Source organism: Lagenorhynchus albirostris, chromosome 9 (genome assembly GCF_949774975.1).
Source record: "Lagenorhynchus albirostris chromosome 9, mLagAlb1.1, whole genome shotgun sequence".
Taxonomy (NCBI): Eukaryota; Metazoa; Chordata; class Mammalia; order Artiodactyla; family Delphinidae; genus Lagenorhynchus; species Lagenorhynchus albirostris.
The window spans coordinates 43,786,681-43,797,914 of record NC_083103.1 but is presented as its reverse complement, the minus strand read 5'-3'; the positions used below and the strand labels follow the sequence as shown (position 1 = coordinate 43,797,914).

General features: G+C 43.4%; 1 non-coding gene across 1 annotated transcript; it reads left to right on the top strand.

Annotated features, from left to right (window-relative positions):
* Positions 1-527: 527 nt before the first annotated feature.
* LOC132526645 (U6 spliceosomal RNA) lies at positions 528-633 on the top strand. Its single transcript, XR_009542636.1, has one exon. It is a non-coding gene; the product is annotated as a U6 spliceosomal RNA (small nuclear RNA).
* The last annotated feature ends 10,601 nt before the right edge of the window (positions 634-11,234 follow it).

Genomic DNA, 11,234 nt, shown 5'->3' with positions numbered 1-11,234 from the left:
CAGCCTCGCTTTTGCTGGGACTGGATTACCTGTGAAACAAATGCTCCACTCAAAGTGTGGCATGCCAACAAAACTCTCCATCTGGAGAGGCTGCCAAGCCTTAACACAGGACACTGGCAGCCCAGGCCTCCTTCCCAGGCTAAAACATCCTTTCTTAAAAGCTGGTCTAAGGCATTCTGCCAACCCACAGTCAGGTGGTGGGTACCCTGCAGGCATGTCCAATAACATACCTCAGATACTCAGATAGCTCAGTCACCTCTTCTGCAAAGAATTCCCCTCTGACCTGCCTTGTCTGTGGCAATCTCTCCTTCTCTAGGTTTTAACAGTTACTTTTGAACCAGAAATTCCCTGCCTGTACTGCCCACACTGCCTCTGTTTCTTCAGGCTTGTTTCTTTCAAATCACACACACACATACACACACACACACACACACACACACACACTCACACACACACATACACACACACACACACACACACACACACACACACACACACACGGTAGTGTCTTATAAGAATAGGCACCAGTGCTCACTTAGCAGCACATAGACTAAAACTGGAACAATACAGACAGGATTAGCATGACCCCTGTGCAAAGATGACATGCAAATTCGTGAAGCATTCCATATTTTTAAACGTTTTAAAAGAACAGGCACCACATACATATCACCTGCTGTGTCAGGCACTGCTCAGCCCTTTGCACTCAAACCTCACAATGACCCTGAGTGGAGATGTTATTATCCCATTTTATAGATGAGGAAATGGAGGCAGAAACTGTAAGTTACTTAACCAAAGCCACACAGTTTGTAAAGGGCAGAGCTGGGACTTAAATCCAGGTCTATCTGCTTGCAAATCATGTTTATTTAACCACCGTGTTGAACTGCCTTCTTTAGCAGCAAAGTGGCTACTCAATCAGTGATCGCCGGGAGATACATGAATCTAGCTGAGGAATTCAGGCATGCTGCCCCTTGTCTCTCCTTCCACATCTTCATTAAGTCCCAGTGCCAGGCATCCTCTCTGCTCCATGTAATGGAGGGGCAGAAGGATGCATTCCCCTGGGCCTGGAGGAAATATAAACACATCTGGAAGGAGGCCACTGCTGAGCAAACCAAACTCCCCTCAGAGTGTGGACAGGAGGGGGTGTCTATAAATAATCATAAGAGTGTGAAGAGATTCTTTCCCCTAGGGCTCCCTTTGTGAAAGGTTGATGGTAATTGATGAGGCTATAGGGACATGCCGGTCCTTCTGCTCTTAGAACCAGGTGTGGTTATTTACAAAAATGTCACTTTCCCATCCCTTCCTCCCCATCTCTGCCAGAGGCTTGGAGATCAACAAGTATCAATTTACTGCTGCCCCGCGGCACACAGCAACGAGCCACCTGTACACCCCACTGCCTACAAACAAGACTTAGGCTCCTGCTCTGGCTGAGAGTTGCTTCCTCTTTGGAAATTTGGAAAGAGAGAGAGAATCACAGGTTTCCTCCTTTCCAGGCAGAGAGAGGTCACCTGACCTCCCTCAAACCATATCACAAACCACCAAGTCAATAAAATCTGGAGTTCCCACATTGCCCAGCTCATAGTGGGGAAATAAACAGACCGCTGGACCGGAAGTCAGAAGTGTGGATACTGACCCCAGATGGGCCATCTGTTAGCAATCAGTGTCTGAGTTCCAGCTCCTACATCTGTAAAATGGAGATGGGTCTTCTGTCACGTGCCACATACAAAGGGTTTTGAAAAGAATAAATTAGGCAATGCTGTTAAATAATTTGTACTGTGAGAGATCATCATTAGTATAGTCACAATCACAATGCAGTCCTGTGAGCCACCGTTAAAGAGTGCCCAAGACAGGTTCCAGAAAATACCTTAAAGCTGTACTGCCAGCACTCCTGCGGCCTTGCTGATCATTGACCAGCCCAAATTGCCTCGAAAATCATAAAAACCAAACATATGAATAAAATCTAGAGAATAAACAACAGTTTGCCCGTGTGTAGACCAGATTTGGGGATTCTTTTACGTGGATTATCAAGGGCACTGTGCAGGATGGGAGATTGAGTTTTGAAAGCATCCCGAAGGAAAGTTTCATTGTAACAGTATCCCTTCCATTTTAAATAGAAAAATATGCCAGAGACAGGAACTCTGTAGGTCTTCTACTGTGCACTACAACAAACGCAATAACAATTCCATCTACTGCACCAGGAAGCCAAAGTATCATGGAGTTCACCAAGGGTAGTATGGTGCCCAGGCCTGACCTCCTGGAAGAGGATGCCCATCATGGAGCCCATGACTCCTTGGGGTAGGAGCCCAAATCCCAGGATGGAAAATAGAGAATCTTATGAGAATCTTATGTCAACCAGCAGTCCTTACCACTATAGCCACATTATTGAATTCTCTGTCCGTGGTGCTGGCTGAAGGAGTAAAGCCATTCTAGCTGTGCTGTCCCATCCTAAACCCTCCTTCCACACTGTCTCAATATCTCTAACTCTTCTCCATCCCCAAACCACTGACCAAGTTTAAGCATCATCTCTCACCTGGACCAGGACAATAGCTTCCTAACTGCTCTCATTCATTCATCAAATATCTATTGAGCACCAGCCATGGGCTAGGCACTGTCCCAGACCCTGGAGAAAAGCAGTAAACAAAAGAAACAAAACGGCTGGCTCTCAGGGAGCTAACATTTCTAGCAACCCCCGTGTCTAGTATCATTCTTTTACAGCCCATCCTCCACGTTAGCCAACAGAGAAGTCTTTCAAAATCACAGATCTGACCATGGCCCTCCCAGGCTGGAAATCTTTCCCTGGTTCCTCATTCCTAAGTTTGAAGTTCAAGCTTCATGGCCCACGAGACCCTTCCAAACTTAGACCCACCAAACCATGCAGCCTCATCTTCACCTCTTCCCTGCCCCAGCATCCCTTTCATGGTGGAAAGAGCCTGGAACAAATAGCAGCGAGCATCAGTTGGCGCACCTGGAACTTGTGGGCAGAGGGTCAGCAGGTGTGCCCAGCCCCGTCCTCTGGGCATTCTGTGGAGAAGGATGTTTAGGCTGCAGCACAGCTGTGTATACAGTGGGTCATCAGAGGGCTCTACCCCTTGTTGTTCTCCATTTGTAAGGAGGAAATGTGAAAGTGTCTTTGCCCCAGGAAGGGGACAAAGGATAAGCGTTTGGGACCCAGGCACCAAGAGATGCAGGCTGAAGTGCCAGGTGTGTGGAGGACTGCTGCACCTGGAGACACTGGGAGCCCCCATTCCATGGGAAACTGAATTCAGCACAGCTAACACTGACCGAGGAGTAGAGCCTATCCAGGTCCCACGGGACCTGCAGCCTCTTCTGGGATTAGAGAATCATCCATCCTACGTAACCCCAATGCCAGGTAACCCAGAGAGAGTCCCTAGTATCATTCATTTATCAGTTTCACCTGTTTCCAGCCACACCCGCATCACAGCATATGGCCTCGCCTGAAGCCCCAGATACACAAACTCTTCATTCCCCAAGCATGCCAAACACTCTGATGCCTCCATGCCTTTACACATGTGCTTCCTGGTACCTGTGGCACTTTGTCCCCTATCAATCTGGAAAATTCTCCCCACAGATGTCAAAGAGAGCATCTGACAAAAGAGCTGGTTTATGTCATCATTCAAAGCCTTAATTCTCCCACCTGAGACCTCTGATCAACCCCATACATATATACCACTTCATACATTGGGCAGAGTTAAATGTCTCCCCCGGGAGTCCTGCTAAACTTTGCTTCTTGCAATCTATTTCTCTACACACTGAATTATAAACTCCTCAATGTATGGAACATGCCTGCCATCTCTATATTCTACCTGCCACAGAGTAGGTAATAAGAGAATGTTTGTGGTAGATGTTGACTTGGAGTAGACACACCAAGCGTTCTCCTGTCATAGAGCCTTAGCACATGCTGATCCCTCAGCTTGGGAATGCTCTTCCAATCATTTCAAATGACTGGCTCCTTCCTATTCTGTAGGTCTCAGCTTCAATTTCACTTCCCTATAAATCAATATAAAATAAGTTATTTTCCACGTGGCACCCTGCTTTCTTCTCCATGGAATTTTCATAATTTATAATGTTCATTGTCTATCTCTTCTACTTGACTATAGGCTCCATGATGCATAGAACTGTGTCTATTTTATTCACCACTGTAGGGGAGGGGAAGGAGAAAAGCAGCTTAATCTTTAACTGTTTTTATGAAGGAAGCACATATGGCCCAGAAAAAAGCCAGGTTAATGAGTTTCTTTCTTCTGACTTAGCCCTGTACCACTCCCACTCCTACAGCAGTGCTTCTCCATCTTGCCACATTGTAATTACCTGGACAATTTTAAACATTACTGACACCTGGATCCCACCACCAGGCATTCTGGTTCACTTATCAGGGGTATTGCCTGAATATGGTGAGGTTTGGATGCTACCCAGGTGCTTCTAATGTACAGCCAGGACTGGGAGTCACTGCCCTGTAGTGTGGTTTGCTCTCCTAGGTTTTTAAAGGCCTCCTGGGGTCATGACTGACAGCTTTGTCACCTGAGATCACTGTTGTCACCTGACAGGGAGAAGAAGCCCACAGCACCTCTGGCCACATGAGCATCATCACCTGAGCTCCTTAGAGGAGATAACACGTGAGACATAATAGGTTCTGATGCTCCACCAGGAGGTTCCCAGTGATCAGATGGGATTGAGTAGACAGAGCTGGCTTGTCACAGAGAGGAGCTAAGGCAATTGTTCCTTTGGGATGTGGCTACCAAAGCAGGATGGTCACCCAGCTGGGCCTTTGCTTCTCCTTCCTTCCGATTTCTGTTCTCTCTCTGGCTAATCTGTCTTAGGTCACCTGGGTTAAACAGGTCTCCAGCCAGGTTCTCCCTGGTCTTGCAAGGGAGAAGCTGGCTGCAAGTCTTGCGCTTTATCCGGCATATAGTCCTCATTGTTTCAGAATAAACATCTCTGAGTAGAGAAAAGCTGTTATCAGATCTATGCTTACAAAGAAAGCTCTGACAGTTGGAATTTTATTAGTAGTTTAATATCTTCCAGTCCACAGACTTTTATTGCATTTCTCCTAAATACCAATCACAGAGCTAGGGGCAGGAAATTTTTTAAATGCATAAGATGCAACCCCTTCTCTCCATGAGCTAGTGGGGGAAATAGGCTGGTAAAGGGATCACTGTAGACAAAGGTGAAATGTGAAGCCAAGGATGACCCCAAGGCATCATGGGAGGTAGGGAGGTGATTCCTGAACTCAGCCATTGAGGATGGCCAGGAGTCGGCCAGGTGCAGGTGAAAAGGACTTCCGAGGCAGAGGGGTCAATGTAAACAAAGGCTAGTTGAACAAAGATGACTGAGAAAGGAAACTGCATTAAGAAGGGCAAACCATTTTCAGTCCTGCTCAGAAGACACCCTCCTCTCTAGAAGGCCTCATTATATCAGGGATAAACCTTGCCATACCCTCCTGCAGCTTTGGAGACCTTCAAGATCGTGGAGGAGTAAGAAATGGAGATCACCTTCCTCCCCATAAATACATCAAAAATACATCTACATGTGGAACAACTCCTACAGAACACCTACTGAACGCTGGCAGAAGACCTCAGACTTCCCAAAAGGCAAGAAAATCCCTATGTACCTGGGTAAGGCAAAAGAAAAAAGAAAAAACAGAGACAAAAGAATAGGGATGGGACCTGCACGTCTGGGAGGGAGCTGTGAAGGAGGAAAGGTTTCCACACACTAGGAAACCGCTTCACTGGCGGAGATGGGGGGTGGGTGGGGGGGAAGCTTTGGAGCCACGGAGGAGAGTGCAGCAACAGGGGTGCAGAGGGCAAAGCGAAGAGATTCCCACACAGAGGATCAGTGCCAACCAGCACTCACCAACCTGAGAGGCTTGTCTGCTCACCCACAAGGGTGGGTTAAGGCTGGGAGCTGAGGCTCGGGCTTCAGAGGTCAGACCCCAGGGAGAGGACTGGAGTTGGCTGTGTGAAGACAGCCTGAAGGGGGCTGTGCACCACAGCTAGCCAGGAGGGAGTCCAGGAAAAGGTCTGGACCTGCCAGAGAGGCAAGAGACCTTTGTTTCGGGGTGCTCAAGGAGAGGGAATTCCTTCCAGTGTGCTCACAGAAGGCAGAGAACCGCCTAAACTAGCTCCAGGGATGGGCACGAGCCGTGGCTATCAGCTCGGACCCCAGAGTTGGGCAGGAACTACTAACAGTGCTGCTGCTGCCACCAAGAATCCTGTGTACAAGTGCAGGTCACTATCCACACTCTGCCAGGAGGCTCTGCAACACACCACTGCCAGGGTCTCACGATCCAGGGACAACTTCCCTGGGAGAGCACGCCACGTGCCTCAGGCTGTTGCAACGTCACACTGGTCTCTGCTGCCTCAGGCTCGCCCTGCATTCCAATTATGACTACTGTACCCCTCCCTCCCCCCAGCCTGAGTAAGCAAGAGAGCCCTACTCAGCCACTGCTTTAACCCCCTCCTCTCTGGGTGGGGGGGAATAGACTCTTGAGGGTGGCCTACACAGAGAGGCAGGGCCAAAACCAAAGCTGAACCCGAGGAGCTGTGTGAACAAAGAAGAGAAAGGGAAATTTCTCCATGCAGGCTCAGGAGCAGCAGATTAAATCCCCCCAATCAACTTGATAAACCCTGCGTCTGAAGAATATCTGAACAGACAACGAATGTTCCCAAAATTGAGATGGTGGACTTTGGGAGCAACTGTAGACTTGAGGTTTGCTTTCTGCATCTAATTTGTTTCTGGTTTTATGTTTATCTTAGCTTAGTATTTAGTGCTTATTATCACTGGTATATTTGTTTATTGGCTTGGTTGCTCTCTTCCTTTTATATATATATAATATATAATATATATTATATAATAATATATATAATATATATATTATTTTCTTCTCCTTCTTCTCTTTCTGTGAGTGTGTACATGTATGCTTCTTTGTGTGACTTTGTCTGTATAGGTTTGCTTTTACCCTTTGTCCTAGGGTCTGTCTGTTCGTTTTTTTTGTTTTTTTGTTTTTTTGTTTCTGTTTTTTTTTTCTTTCTTCCTTTTCTTCTGAGTCATGTGGCTGGTAGGATCTTGGTGCTCCAGCTGTATGTCGGGCGTGAGCCTCTGAGGTCCAGGACATTGGACCACCAGAAACCTCCCGACCTCACATAATATCAATTGACAAGAGCTCTCCCAGAGATCTTCGTCTCAACACTAAGACACAGCTCCACCCAACAGCCAGAAAGCTCCAGTGCTGGATGCGGTATGCCAAACAACTAGCAAGACAGAAACACAAACCTACCCATTAGCAGAGAGGCTGCCTAAATTCATACTAAGTTCACAGACACTCCAAAATACATCACTGGACACGGCCCCACCCACCAGAAGGACAAGATACAGCCGTACCCACCAGAACACAGACACCAGTCCCCTCCACTGGGAAGCCTACACAAGCGACTGAACCAACCTCACCCACTGGGGGCAGACACCAAAAATAATGTGAACTATAACCTGCAATCTGTGAAAGGAGACCCCAAACACAGTAAGTTAAACAAAATGAGAAAACAGAAATATGCAGCAGAGGAAGGAGCAAGGTAAAAACCCACCAGACCAAACAAATGAAGAGGAAATAGGCAGTCTACCTGAAAAAGAATTCAGAGTAATGATAGCAAAGATGATCAAAAATCTTTGAAATAGAATGGAGAATATACAAGAAATGTTTAGCAAGTACCAAGAAGAACTAAAGAGCAAATAAACAATGATGAACAACACAATAAGTGAAATTAAAAATTCTCTAGAAGGAATCAATAGCAGAATAACTGAGGCAGAAGAACGGATAAGTGACCTGGAAGATAAAATAGTGGAAATAACTACCAGAGAGCAGAATAAAGAAAAAAGAATGAAAAGAACTGAGGACAGTCTCAGAGACCTCTGGGACAATATTAAATGTACCAACATTCAAACTATAGGGATGCCAGAAGAAGAAGAGAAAAAGAAAGGGACTGAGAAAATATTTCAAGAGATTATAGTTGAAAACTTCACTAATATGGGAAAGGAAATAGTCAATCAAGTCCAGGAAGCGCAGAGAGTTCCATACAGGATAAATCCAAGGAGAAACACGCCAAGACACATATTAATCAAACTCTCAAAAATTAACTTCAAAGAAAAAATACTAAAAGCAGCAAGGGAAAAGCAACAAATAACATACAAGGGAATCCCCATAGGGTTAACAGCTGATCTTTGAGCAGAAACTCTGCAAGCCAGAAGGGAGTGACAGGACATAGTTGAAGTGAAGAAAGAGAAAAGCCTACAACCAAGATTACTCTACACAGAAAGGATCTCATTCAGATTCAACGGAGAAATTAAAATCTTTACAGACAAGCAAAAGTTAAGAGAATTCAGCACCACCAAACCAGCTTTACAACAAATGCTAAAGGAACTACTCTAGGCAGGAAATATGAGAGAAGGAAAAGACCTACAGTAACAAACCCCAAACAATTAGGAAACTGGTAATAAGAACATGCATATCAATAATTACCTTAAATGTAAATGGATTAAATGCTCCAACCGAAAGACATAGATTGGCTGAATGGATACAAAAACAAGACCCATATATATGCTGTCTACAGGGGACCCACTTCAGACCTAGGGACACATACAGACTGAAAGTGAGGGGATGCAAAAAGATATTCCATGCAAATGGAAATCACAAGAAAGCTGGAGTAGCAATATTCATATCAGACAAAATAGACTTTAAAATAAAGACTATTACAAGACACAAAGAAGGACACTACATAATGATCAAGGGATCGATCCAAGAAGAAGATATAACAATTGAAAGTATTTATGAAAGTATTTATCCAACATAGGAGCACCTCAATACATAAGGCAAATGCTAGCAGCCATAAAACGGGAAATTGGCAGTAACACAATAATAGTAGGGGACTTTAACACCCCACTTTCACCAATGCACAGATCATCCAAAATGAAAATAAATAAGGAAACACAAGCTTTAAAAGACACATTAGACCAGATAGACTTAATTGATATTTATAGAATATTCCATCCAAAAACAACAGAATACACTTTCTTCTCAAGTGCTCATGGAACACTCTCCAGGACAGATCATATCTTGGGTCACAAATCAAGCCTTGGTAAATTTAAGAAAATTGAAATTGTATCAAGTACCTTTTATGACCACAAAGCTATGAGACTAGATATCAATTACAGGAAAAATCTGTAAAAAATACAAACACATGGAGGCTAAACATTGCACTACTAAATAACAAAGAGGTCACTGAAGAAATCAAAGAGGAAATCAAAAAATAACTAGAAACAAAAAGACAATGAAAACATGATGACCCAAAACCTATGGGATGCAGCAAAAGCAGTTCTAAGAGGGAAGTTTATAGCAATACAAGCCTACCTCAAGAAACAAGAAACATCTCAAATAAACAACTTAACCTTACACCTAAATCAATTAGAGAAAGAAGAACAACAACAACAAAAAAAAACCCAAGTTAGCAGAAGAAAAGAAATCATAAAGATCAGATCAGAAATAAATGAAAAGAGAAATGAAGGAAATGATGGCAAAGATCAATAAAACTAAAAGCTGGTTCTTTAAGAAGATAAACAAAACTGATAAACTATTAGCCAGGCTTATCAAGAAAAAAAAGTAAGACTCAAATTAACAGAATTAGAAATGAAAAAGGAGAAGTAACAACCGACACTGCAGAAATACAAAGAATCATGAGAGACTACTACAAGCAACTATATGCCAATAAAATGGACAACCTGGAAGAAATGGACAAATTCTTAGAAAACTACAACCTTCCAAGACTGAACCAGGAAGAAATAGAAAATATGAACAGACTGATGACAAGCACTGAAATTGAAACTGTGATTTTAAATCTTCCGACAAACAAAAGTCCAGGACCAGCTGGCTTCACAGGCGAATTCTATCAAACATTTAAAGAAGAGCTAACACCTATCCTTCTCAAACTCTTCCAAAATATAGCAGAGGGAGGAACACTCCCAAACTCATTCTATGAGGCCACCATCACCCTGAGACCAAAACCAGACAAAGATGTCACAAAAAAGAAAACTACAGGCCAATATCACTGATGAACATAGATACAAAAATCCTCAACAAAATACTAGCAAACAGACTCCAACAACACATTAAAAGGATCACACACCATGATCAAGCAGGGTTTATCCCAGGAATGGAAGGATTCTTCAATATATGCAAATCAATCAATGTGATACACCATATTAACAAATTGAAGGCTAAAAACCATAAGATAATCTAATAGATGCAGAGAAAGCTTTCGACAAAATTCAACACCCATTTATGATACAATCTCTCCAGGAAGTGGGCATCGAGGGAATCTACCTCAACATAATAAAAGCCATATATGACAAACCCACAGCCAACATCATTCTCAATGGTGAAAAACTGAAACTATTCCCACTAAGATCAGGAACAAGACAAGGTTGCCCATTCTCACCGCTGTTATTCAACATAGTTTTGGAAGTTTTAGCCACAGCAATCAGAGAAGAAAAAGAAATAAAAGGAATCCAAATTGGAAAAGAAGAAGTAAAACTGCCACTGTTTGCAGATGACATGAAACTATACATAGAGCATCCTAAAGATGGTACCAGAAAACTACTAGAGCTAATCAATGCATTTGGTAAAGTAGCAGGATAAAAAATTAATGCACAGAAATCTCTTGCATTCTTACACAATAATAATGAAAAATCTGAAAGAGAAATTAAGGAAACAACCCCATTTACCATTGCAACGAAAAGAATAAAATACCTAGGAATAAACCTTCTTAAGGAGACAAAAGACCTGTACGCAGAAAACTATAAGACACCGATGAAAGAAATTAAAGATATACAAACAGATGGAGAGATATACCATGTTCTCAGATTGGAAGAATCAATACTGTGAAAATGACTATACTACCCAAAGCAATCTACAGATTCAATGCAATCCCTATCAAGCTACCAACGGCATATTTCACAGAACTAGAACAAAAATTTCACAATTAGTACGGAAACACAAAAGATCTGGAATAGCCAAAGCAATCTTGAGAAAGAAAAACGGAGCTGGAGGAATCAGGCTCCCTGACTTCAGATTATACTACAAAGCTACAGTAATCAAGAAAGTATGGTACTGGCACAAAACAGAAATATAGATCAATGGAACACGATAGAAAGCCCAGAGATAAACCCACACACAT